The sequence below is a fragment of the Ambystoma mexicanum genome, chromosome 6p, assembly GCF_040938575.1.
Source record: "Ambystoma mexicanum isolate Mex_15411 chromosome 6p, UKY_AmexF1_1, whole genome shotgun sequence".
Taxonomy (NCBI): domain Eukaryota; kingdom Metazoa; phylum Chordata; class Amphibia; order Caudata; family Ambystomatidae; genus Ambystoma; species Ambystoma mexicanum.
The window spans coordinates 1,325,627,697-1,325,639,651 of record NC_090935.1 but is presented as its reverse complement, the minus strand read 5'-3'; positions in this window follow the sequence as shown (position 1 = coordinate 1,325,639,651).

The following is an 11,955-nucleotide window of genomic DNA, read 5'->3' as shown; positions in this document are numbered from 1 at the left end:
GTCTATTTTTTCATTCAGTAAAATCACATAGAACCTAAATGATCTGGGTCCATTTCAATCTTAATTCAATGTTGGCCAATAGTTTTGATCAATTCAGTGTACCAATAACAACTGTCTTCCTAAGGCTGTCATTGTACTTTGCCAAAGAGAATTCATTCCTAATATGCACTAACCAAGAGATGTGTACATTTTAAACATCAGGTGAAAGAATGTGCATTGATTGCAAAAGGGTATCTCTATTATTTCCCCACACCCGAAACCAGAGCCAACCAGGTCCTAAAATGAGTTAATATTCCAGGTAGCCCATACCAAGTTCACCATGAGCCAAAAATTCGGGTTCTGCATTAGGCAAGTAGGGATTTGAAAAATCAGTTCTCCACAATTTGTAAACTATTCATATCAGAAATCGGCCGTAGATTTCCCCGATATTGTAGCATTGCTTTACCACAATCCTCAACGCCATATCGATAGACGATGTTTAAAAGAATAAATAGTGTTTGGGCTTACAGAGCTTGCAGCATCTTGGTTTTCTGATGTGCTATGTGTGAGCCACCCTTTAAACACGATGTAAATGTGTAGCCAATGTAGACATCATTATCTCAGACTTTAATTATGCTGCTCTCTGCTTTGAAGATAGGTAATTGTATTCATTTTTGGCTGGATTGGCAAGCTAAAACTGCACACTTGGAAGCGTTAATAGCCAAGTCCAAATTTCCCATAAATGCTACATAGGCAGTCATTGGCTGTTGCTGTGAACACAGTTCTTGCCCCTCAAACTACATGATATGCATAAGTTAATACTGCTAGTGTCATGCCACCCAACTGGAGCACATCAGCGTTACATTTGTACATGAGGGCACTGAGTCCTCTGACGGGCCCATAGGTCAGAGCACACCCTCTAGTACCTATAAAACAAGATAGCTGCACCTTGAGGAGGTTGGGGTGCAGGATTCACATACTCCAACACAATTCAATAAGGACAACTTAATAGATCAGCACAGAGACTGTTAAGTTCAAAAGGGTTTATTTCATGCCACTGCTGGCACAGTGCACACCTATCTGCGGTAGTCAAGTTCCCTCACTCAACCACCACCCCAGCATTACACAGAGCTCATTTTATAGAAAAATGTGAGGGAACAATCTGCCCCCACCTTTTACTGCACAGTCTTAGACAACTCTATTGTTAAACATTAGCTCATTGGGCAATTATTTTTAATTGAACTAACCCTTCAGAATGAAATACCATCTAGCATGCATTCCTGACTCTTCTTCGGTGCTCTGTTCAATTTATAATTTGTGCAGCTCGATTCTTCAGATAAGGTTTTCAGACACAGCCTAATTAAATGTCTAGGTTCTGCCCATTCATCAAGTTTCTGACAGCTTACCACCCTTGAATGTTTCAACTTTAAAATGATCTCATTCTACACTTTCTGCTCATTTTAGCCACATTTTCAGTACATGCATTTTCATTAAAGGCATTTTGCCCAGGCGATTTTCTGTCTATGTACAGAAAATGTTATTGTCCATTCTGTGCCTTGCCACCCTACTACATCATGGTAATGACATGTTTCTACCTTATAAATACAATGCTTTTTTGAATACTTGTATATACTAACATTATCAATTCCAATTTCACCCAATTACAACATCATATTAGTCCGTATGACTTTCTCTGCTTAGGTTTAAGTGGGGGGGCACCACTTCATTCAGCTGTTGATTCAATATATATTTAATTTGGGTCCTCCATTACACTCCCCCGTCTTGAAAGTTCAGTTGTTTGTAAAAAAAAAACTTTAAACATATTCGATGTCTATTTGTCCTTAATATTTATCTAAAAACATCTTAACACAATCTTATACTTCGGTATTTACTAACGTATTGTCATTCTTAAAACAAACATGTGTGTGTCATCTCCTTCCATGTAAGCCCTACTTCCTGTAATTGTGTGCCTTTAATCTAACTGTATGCCTTGGATGATTCACAGCCATTGTGAGACTCGAGAGGTTTAGTCAAGCTTTGAGGTAACCCCTTAGCCCATTGTCTCTTTGTATGTCACACCTTGTCTGCAACTCCCACCCCAACAAAGTATAGTCTATCCTTGATCACCTTCTCCTCCCCATGCATATTGTTTTCACTTTGTCCTTCCCTCTTTTCCACACTCTTTCCTTTTCTGTATCTTCCATTGTAGTTGTCATGAGTTTGGCGTTAGTGGACCGTTTGCGTCCCGTTGCCTTTTCCTTTCCATTGTGCTGTTTTCACAGTCTGTCTCCCAGGTTCTTTTGATGCTTAGACCAGAAGTCATTGTTTTTTTTTTCCACAAGAAGTTCACTTTTTTCCAGAGTGTTTCTCTTTCAAAAGGGTTCATTGTTCAATAGGTTCACAAGAGGGGACAGTTCAGCATGGGGATGCAGTGTTGGGGGAGTCTTTTTGCAGATGCAATTCAGCGTCAGGCTGTCACTGGGTTCCTCTACGACCTCACTCTCTCCTCACGAGGTTCAACGTTAATTTCCCAAGGCATACAGGACCCTCGACGTGTACCTGTGAAAAAAAACAGAATGAGTTTCTTTTGTAAAATAAACAGGTCTCTATTATTTAACACATTTCCTACCAACCCATTTCCTTTTAACCTCTTTTCGCATTGTCTCTTATACCTTATTTCCTAGAAATTGCGTGGCATTCCCTCTCATTTGACACTCCTGCCTCCTAGACAAGCTACAAAACATTTCCTTTTAAACATTTCCCTTTTGTGGGTCATTTTCACACCATAACTAAAATACCCCCCCATTCCTAGCTCTGTGTCAGCTGGCTTAGAAAATGATTTTTGTTTTCAACAACACACAATATATCATGTCCTTCATGGGACACATTTTCCCCTTCCGGGTGCCACATGCAACCCTAAGGAGACAAAACAATTAAAGAAAGATGTCTTCTTCTTTCCTGATCTTCTAGGCACATCCGTAGTAGATGACAGAAACGTCCTTGGGGATCCCAGTCGTCTGTAGAAAGTCAAAATAAAGGCAAAAGTCATTTGGGCATTTGCAAGGGGTCAGGTTTTCTTCCCGACTTTAACCCCCTTCCTTCTTTTCTGCTAGCAAAAAATACTCTGTTGGTCATTCTCCCCTATTTGTTGGTGCACATAAACAACTATTTTCTCACCATCCCGCAGGGATACTTAATTTCAGCTTGGTTCTTTGCTCAGCTTAGCTGCATTTTTCCAGGTTAGCAGTACATTCTTGCTGCTTAGCTGCACATACTTCTTCAGCTTAGCAGTAAATTCTTGCTGGTTAGCTGCACATACTTCCTCAGCTTAGCTGCCATTCTTCCTATTCTTTTATTGCCGTTAGTTGGACCATGGTCTATGCTTGTGCTTTGTGTTCATCCTAGGGAGATAAAACAGAGGCGTTTTGCTGCACACCGTCCCTGTCTAACTTGATCTAGCCTACCCCTGTCTTCTAAGACTATGGCACCAATTCTTACTACGTGCCTCCACCTTTATTGGTCCCATTAATGTTTGCCTATTCTAATGCTTGCATATCTCTATCATATCATTCCTTTTGACATTATGAATACGAAAAATGATTACTCACCTTCAATTTTACTTCTGTTTTCTGTGGTTGTCTGAAATGGCCATATTGGCATCTATTCCTCTACTCTTTCCACACCTGATTATACCTATCTTGTTTAAAACAGCTACCTTTTGAAGACCTTGTGTCTCTTACTACCTTTTTCCTGTTACTTGCCTGGATCCTCTTACCTTTAGTGTTGATCACTTGCGTGTCCATACCCTTTTGGCGTGAACTAGTACTTACCTTTTTATTTTTCTCCATAGTTTAAGGCCATGCAGACAATTTCTTGTGCTTTCACGCAAGAGGTCCATAGCTTGTCTGTAAAATAAATCAAAATTGTTACTGGCATTCACAAGTTGTTTTGCTTACTTCACCATATTTACTTTAAAATGGTTTGTGCAAGTTTCCTTCGTTTAATTGACCCAATTTTATCACCCATACTCCTTTTCTTGGTCTTCATGGTCTCACGATTGATGTTTTTTATTGCCCAACGCTCCTTTTTTTCTGTTAGCCAGGAAACCTCTTAAGTGCTATATATTTTCCACTTTTTGCTTTTTTTTCTCTTTATGCTTTTGAGTGTATCCCTTATCCTTTCATTCATTTGCCCAATTGTTCCCATTTCTCAATTTTCCCTTTATTCATTTTTTATTAAAGATAACCACTCATTTTCAGTATTTCCTAATTTATTTATTTATTTAGTAATTTATTTATTTATTTCTGTGACCAATCCTTTTGCGCTCCCTCGCCTCTTCTCTGACCCTATGTTCTTCCTTTTCTCTTTATCTCTACGTTCATTTTTCCTTTGAACTTCCTCATCCCTTCTTTCACGTACCTTTTGCTTTTCTTCTAACCTTTGCTGTTTCTGTCTGTCACGTTCATAGGATGCTCTCTGGTTTGCGATCGAGCTGCTTTTCTTGCTCTTCGCGATAAAGCTGTTTCCGCGTTAGCCTAACTTTCCTTCCTATCCTTCCGTCCCTTGATTTTTGTTACTACTTTTTGAAGGCGACTCATTAACGGGGTTAATATACCCTGTTGCTTCTTTTAGCTCTCTTTAATGGGTAGAGTCCCTCAGGGCTGCTTCCCGCAGTTCCTGTTTCAGGCGGGGCAGGCGTTGCTGCAGGTGTCTCACCTCCCCCCCCCCCTCGGTGCATATTTTTTAGCATCCAAGCTGCTGGAGGCTCTTCCTCCTGTCCTTGTTCTTATATTTTTCACAATTTGAGAACAGCATAGCGTTTTCTAACCTCTTTTTCTTTTATTTTTTATATGCAGCATGCAAGTAAGTTGCCATGCGTTGTAAGATGGCTTTAGATTAAGACTCAATTTGTGGCCGTTGCATAAACATCTTGTGGGCGGTACCTTTAACCCGCTCCTCCAGTTTTTTCCCGGGCCTAACTCTGTTTCTATTGATATCCTTCTGTGAGTCCAAAACTCCCATTACTATGAGCGAGCATCGAATGCAGTGAGCTCCAATCCAGTCCCTTCCCGCCAAAATTATTTATACAGCCAATTTACTCAAGAACATCAATCTATGTGCGATTCCTTCTCAACTGTAGAATCGCATTAAACCTTTACTTGATTTCAACCAACAAGGAGACACAATTCCTTACATTTGACATACAACAGGACATGTATAACAGACACTTGACAGACTAGACAAACACCAGCTGGACACACATATACCTGCCTTCTAATCAATACCCCGACATGGCATGTAAACGAACCCCTTTGATGCCGTCTATAATCGTCACCGTAGCCTAATCGTCCCCCCACTGTGGGCCCTGAGTTCACATTTCTTCTGACCACTCTTTAAAGCGCAGGTACAAGGCAAATCCTTACATTATTATCTCAGGTGCCCCCCTGGTAATCCTTACGTTTTTATCTCAGGTGCCACCCTGGTAATCCTTACGTTTTTATCTCAGGTACCCCCCTGGTAATCCTTACGTTTTTATATCAGGTGCCCCCTGGTAATCCTTACGTTTTTATCTCGGGTCCCCGCCGGAATCCTTACTTGAACCACTACTGTCCTTCATGATTCTTATTTCATTCTGCTTGCTCTTTTATTTATTTGCCATATTTCCCTATTTTATGGCTGCCTTTATTTTCCTGGAGGCCATCTGTTTCTACCTCGTGTCTGCAAATGTTCATAATTCGCAGCTTGCACCTGAATTTCTAAAACTATGTCATTATTTCTCTGCCAGGCCATACCGCTGGCTAAATTCATTATGCTGCAAATTTTTTACTTCTCACTCACCCAATCTCATTGGCCTCCTGCCATACTCATGCCTTCAAAATTGCTTGTGTTTAACTAAGGCATGCCCTAAATAATCATGCTTTCCTTGGTAACCTCAACACTGTCATCATGCTTTCACGCTTTGTCATTCAAGTCTTTCTTCATACATCTAATTCCTACGACACCAGAATCTCAACCGCCCGCTTCAAACCAAAAGTTTTTCCCTATTTAATAAAAATGTTCTCTACTCCGGCTGACACGGCCTCAAAATTGTAAACTACCACCCCTGGTATGACTCCATGCAGACTGTCCAACCAATCACGGTGGACCTCCTAGAAAAAGCCTTTAGGAGCACCCCAAAACCCCCTTCACTACATGTGTGCTATCCCCAAAATTCCCCGAAAGCAGGTCACAGATGATCCAGTAACCTCTTTTAATTTCAGGGGGCATTCTAAGTCAAAAATGATAGAACGCACGAATGGCAATGGACCATTCAGCTACAGGGCAGTGCCTGCTCCTGCCTGCACGTTGATTTAAAACCCCATGTAAAATCACTTGCTCCTCATCTCATGAAGTTTATCACTACCTCTTTTAATTCTAACACTACTTCTCTAGCTGTAAAATAACCCTTGCTCATGCCATGCCAGGTTACATGCTACACTCTGTTTGTTGCACTTTATCATTAGAGTGTGATTGCAGGGACGTCATTTGGGGGTCACCATGGTTCGCGGTTGCAGCCCCTGAGGTATCCCTTGTTGGTCCGCTGTCTCCTTTTCAACCTTAAAATAAAAAATGTTTAAAAACTTTTCCTACAGATATGTCATCAGAGGTCACGGGTCATGAGATGTCCCTTCCGCTACCTCTATCCTTTTGGTGGGACGACGTCCCTGTGTCAATACTTCCCTTTCAATATCATATATGCTAATGCCTCCAGACCTTTCCTTTCCCCGCCATACTTACAACACCTGCTCATTCATTTCATGTGTCATTATCAGTGTTAAATTGTATTACTACACTGCCATCCTTGCAGGCATCTCACAAAACTCCTCACAGGCTCTAAAAGTGCAGAGTGCCGCTGTATGCAACTCTCAGTATTCTTTGAAAGAATACACATGACTTTGCGCCAGATGAGCTGCTCACTGGCTATCCATGGAGGAAAGGCTACTTTTTTAAAGTCACAAATGTAAGTCTTACACAGCGCTGGCATATTTAACTGATGCTGTTGCTAGGGTCAGTTCAGCCAAGTGGCGGCTGGTGACTTTGGAAGTTGGTGAGGCATACACATCTTGGTGGGAATTTGGGAGCGATCTAGGCCACCTCACACCAACCAGTGTGCCGGTGGCTTCTCCCTCTGCAAGGCATATTAGAAAAATGGCTTCCAAGATGTGCAATTTACTGTCCAGGCCCACAGAAATACGATATCACAAATCCTGGCCTAATCATGAGTCTAAACAGCCTGGAATCCACTGAAATGTCGGCAATGTTTTTTTCCCAGCTCAGGGACATCTGGACTGGACTAATGTGAAGGCATTAACAAATAATGCATGCAAATACAATTTTCTAAAATAAAGCACCGATCAAGACCCCCAAAGGCAGTTCACAAAAACTGGGAACACTGTGCCTCTGCCATACAACGCACACACACAATAGACTTAACTAAAAGTCCACATATCAGAAATACAAAGCAATATCTGAGCCAAGGTGTCTGCAAATAAAGGGTATGAAAGCCACGTGTCCAAACAGCACACCATTGAGTGACATGTATGAGGCTGGTGGCATTCACAGATATGCACAGTCTCTGCCCTTTAAAGGATCTCTGCTAGCCCAGAAAGGGGTTGAGAGCGAGGAGACAGCTAAATTAGACTATGACCTCCATTCGCTAGCTCCTTCAGAGCCACTATTGCTATAGCAAACAACATTCATACACTGACTGCCATATTCCATTTGCCTAAGTTGCTGGCAGTCCTGCATGTATGTGCCACTGGGACTGCTGGCGCACTGACCCAGCCAATATCTTCTGTGATGCTCAGCCAGGGTCAGGTTGCCTACCTGCACCAGGCTGCTTGCCACCCCACAATATAAAGAAATAGAAATGGAGCTGAGACCTGTTTCATTGTCATCACTGGTTCCCTATTGGGTGCGCAGGATGGTCATACACAACCTTGAATTCCCCTCCCCATGCAAGGATTAAAATCCCAATTTAACAAGTCAATTGGGCGCGCTCACCCTGCAACCTTAGTGTTAAGATTCACCACTACTGCTAGCATTCTGTTTCCATACAGCACTTAACAATACATACATGCACACATACGCACGTGCCGCTGCAGGGCCTACCTAGGTGAGAAGCTTTTCCAACATGCAATGCGAGAGGCAAGCATTTCTTAAATCCTGCACTACCCCCCAGTGCTCTTGCTCATGGACTCCTTGTTACCCACTGCTGTCCCCATTAACCAAAGGGCTAATGCCACAGGGCTAAGCTCCCCCGTCTTGTCCCCAAATCATGGAATGCTTTTCTAGTGAACTTGGCGCAGAACCATCCCTTCTCATTTCTCGCAAAATTCTCAACCCTGCTTTGGTTACCTACCTCTATCAGTTCCCCCAGCAGTGTCTGTACTTATCCCCCTTTTGCTAAATTAACCACGATGCTGTGTTTTACTTAATATACTCTATCCAGTGTGCGCTTAACATGCAGCTCATTCATAGTAACTACAATATATATCTATTTGTCCTACAACCACAGGCGATGCTTCATCACTCAGCCCCTAGTGTATGCCTTTTACTGTACTCTGCAAGCCCCTTCCTTTTAATAACACCATAATGCCTACTGACTTCTGCAGGCTCCATGCTACTAGGAATCGCTCATTCCTTGCCACACGACAGTAGACCCCAGAGATGTTTTTATTGGAGGGCTCATGGGTGGCTGCCCAGGGCACCCCACAATGCTGCCTGGTCTAAAGCAAGATTCCAGTTTACATTAGGCTTAAATAGCACATGCCAGGAAAATTTGATTGCATGCTGCTGAGGCTCCAAACCCATTGCCTGTCGATTTTGACAAGTACATTCTGCCTTGTTCAATTAAAACATGCAATTCCCTTTGTTTTCATTGTGGAATACATAGTTTGGGTAACACGACCTTTGTAGCCTTACTTCCCCTCTGTGGGAATGTTGCTGATCGTGTGCATTAGTCAAAGTTGAAATCCGTATTCATCCACGGAGGTTCAGAAGTTGTCTCAGTATGTTAAGCACTTATTGTAGGGATATGTGTTCATGTGAAGGATCAGAAGGGCACATCCCAGTGAGGCTGGCTGAACCGTTTTTAAATCTGAAGTTCACAAATATAACTGTACAATTACTTGGGTTTGCAGCACAAGCGGTGCGATTAGCAGCACTGTTCCTGCACCAGATAGGGGTTAAAATTAGTTTGCTCAGCTGGGCATTCTTAAAATCTAATCAATCCCTTAACAGATGTGCATAGAATATCTGTCCAAGCGGCAAACAAGTATGCAAATTCGAGACTGTGCAGCAAAAGTGTTCATGCTTGTATCCTGGCTATGCCAGCAGACGGCACAGTGATCCTGGTCAAATCATATAGCATCCCTTCCATTACTGTGCTGTTTTCTACGAGGTTTTACCTACTTGCATGCTGGAATTTCCCTTGATAATTGAGAACTGACGCTAAAATCATTCCCATGTTGGGTAGCCCCCGTCTGTAATATTTTGGGTTTTAGAATTGTCAGGTTTGGAAATACGGGTTGCGTACTCTTGCAAGTCAGTTTTATAACATTAGATTGTTTTAGTTCATGTTGAGAGCTGGAAGAGAAAGTGCTCAACTGCTTGGAATTGCAATATTGGCACAAATCCCAGCTTCACCCTTAAACGCTGTGTGATCCTGGACATCTCATTTAATCTTTTATACATTTTAAATGCTTGTCTTAAATGCTGCACGGCCGCATAGTATGTCTCACAGAGAGTAAGGCATATAGGCAATACTGAATGTTCCCACACAGATGCCTCTCATAAGCCGGGTGAGATGCGCACAGGCTATCAGAAAACTAATGCATTTCTTTGCCAAAACTCATTGGCACCACGCAAAGATGTCTTTTTGCCCATGCCCATTCATACTTACCAGAATGCATCACTCTTGTTGGCCCTACGGACCCTTCTTGTGAGTCCTATAAATATATATCTACCTTTAACATTCACAACTGGGCTGTTCTACCATGGAACTCACTCATTTTGTATGTAAAACACCTTATTTTCAGAAAATACATGCAATGTATAAGACGCATTCACTCGAGCATTTTCCAGATCACTGAAATAGCCTAACAATTACATCGGCTGTTAGCCTGTCTTTTTTTTCATACAGCTTTGCAAGGCAGGGTCATTTGCCAGGCAGTGTTTATCTCAATAACTGTCTTTGCACATTCCTTTCTTGACAAATCACTGCTCACTTTCATGGGCCATAAAGCAAGCATGCTTTTATTTCTCTTGTCGCGCTCTTAACGCACGAGAACAGCACTTCCCTAAATCACTACAACTCAGTCATTTTAATGCGATAATTCATCGTTCTTAGCACGATTTATCAGTTATTTTGTCTTCTACAAGGACATCACAAATTTAACTCCATAGGTGCTGGTTTGAAACAAAATATGTTTGCTTAAAGTGTACAAGCTTTTTTGCACTTTTCACTGGCTGTTTAACTCTTTTTGGGCTGCAATCACAACAAATGTGTGTGCTTTAAACTATAATATCTGATAACCTATTTTAATGTAATTTTTTGCAATTTCAAAACCTTGGCTTGACGCCAATTTTTTAATTTCGCTTAAAATATCATTTTTATACTAGTTCCAATATTTTTACAGGCACATTGAGTTATGCCCTAAAATAAATCACATGATCAGCCGTAACATAAAACAATTAGACAACATAACGTGGCATGTCAAAATCAGACACGATCTGGTCGGCTGCATGCAAGCCCCTCGTGAATATTTTACTCTTGTTATTGATTTTTAAATGCAGTTAATGTTTTTGGTTTGTTCCCAAATCTTGACTGCCATTATTCTTTTTCCCCGTGTCCCTGTCTCTATCGGCTAGGGCAGTTTTCACTCACCTTTTGTTCTCCCGCCGACCCTTGCGATCACTGCTTTCTTCAGGTTTTCGTCTGGTCCGCTGCCCGTAGAGATAGGAATAGAGATGTTTATAAGCGCGGGCCCCTTCAGGTCCTGACTGCCATCTCAATTATACTACCATTATCTACGGGGAGCTTCACAGTCTACTCAGCCCGAAATGGCGAAGGACTCGTGATATTGCCGAAGACCTAGAGTTACTTTGTCTCAACGGCCATTAGGTGACTTATTTTAATCAATAATTGATGATCAAAAACCGTCCTCTGCTGCCAAATGTACACAAGGGTGCAGAGTCCTCTGACGGGCCCATAGGTCAGAGCACACCCTTTAGTACCTATAAAACAAGATAGCTGCACCTTGAGGAGGTTGGGATGCAGGATTCACATACTCCAACACAATTCAATAAGGACAACTCAATGGATCAGCACAGAGACTGTTAAGTTCAAAAGGGTTTATTGCATGCCACTGCTGGCACAGTGCACACCTATCCGCGGTAGTCAAGTTCCCTCACTCAACCACCATATCAGCATTACACAGAGCTCATTTTATAGCAAAATGTGAGGGAGAAATCTGCCCCCACCTTTTCCTGCACAGTCTTAGACAACTTCATTGTTAAACATTAGCTCATTGGGCAATTATTTTTAATTGGACTAACCCTTCAGAATGAAATACGCTCTAGCATGCATTCCTGACTCTTCTTCGGTGCTATGTTCAATTTATAATTTGTGCAGCTCGATTCTTCAGATAAGGTTTTCAGACACAGCCTAATTAAAAGCCTAGGTTCTGCCCATTCATCAAGTTTCTGACAGCTTACCACCCTTGAATGTTTCAACTTTAAAATGATCTCATTCTACACTTTCTGCTCATTTTAGCCACATTTTCAGTACATGCATTTTCATTAAAGGCATTTAGCCCAGGCGATATTCTGTCTATGTACAGAAAATGTTATCGTCCATTCTGTGCCTTGCCACCTTACTACATCATGGTAATGACATGTTTCTACCTTATAAATACGATGCTTTTTGAATACTTG